At 28.1% G+C, this 494-nt stretch overlaps 1 protein-coding gene across 1 annotated transcript in view; it reads left to right on the forward strand.

Moving 5' to 3' along the window:
- Positions 1-200: 200 nt before the first annotated feature.
- Positions 201-494, forward strand: part of LOC118750589 — a gene marked incomplete in the record, with an annotated part of 1130 nt that continues 836 nt past the window's right edge. Inside the window, 1 exon segment of the mRNA XM_036485326.1 lies at positions 201-494.

Raw genomic sequence — 494 nt, forward strand, 5'->3', positions numbered from 1 at the left:
CACTAATCTTCAATTTCTTAATGATTAAGATCATAATCATCACTTAGTTATTATATTATTTGGCGATTCAGTTTTAGTGACGCTTTTATTATTTAAAATTAAAATAAAATAAATAAATTAAAATTTATACCCCAAATTGCTTATTTATTTTATTTTATTTTATAGTGTTTGGTACAAACATAATATTTTTTTTTTAATTTACAGATACAAGGCCAAATATATTACAGAGCAGGTTCACTGTTACCAGTGTCAGATAGCAACTACAAATTCCTGCAAATCTATTTTATGGGCAATTCACCACAAGAAATTAATCTGCGTTGTGCACATAACAATTTAGTAAAGAGGTCTATTGTAGAACAATTACAAACTTTATTTCATGAACACAATCAATTGATTATATTGTTTAAAACTGCACTGGATCTGATGCCATCTGATAACCACAAAATTGTAATCAGAGCTGATAAAACACCTGCGGGTCAACATGCAAGGCGTTT

This window comes from Rhagoletis pomonella, unplaced genomic scaffold, assembly GCF_013731165.1.
Source record: "Rhagoletis pomonella isolate Grant_MI unplaced genomic scaffold, Rhpom_1.0 Rhpom_scaffold_00316, whole genome shotgun sequence".
Lineage (NCBI taxonomy): Eukaryota > Metazoa > Arthropoda > Insecta > Diptera > Tephritidae > Rhagoletis > Rhagoletis pomonella.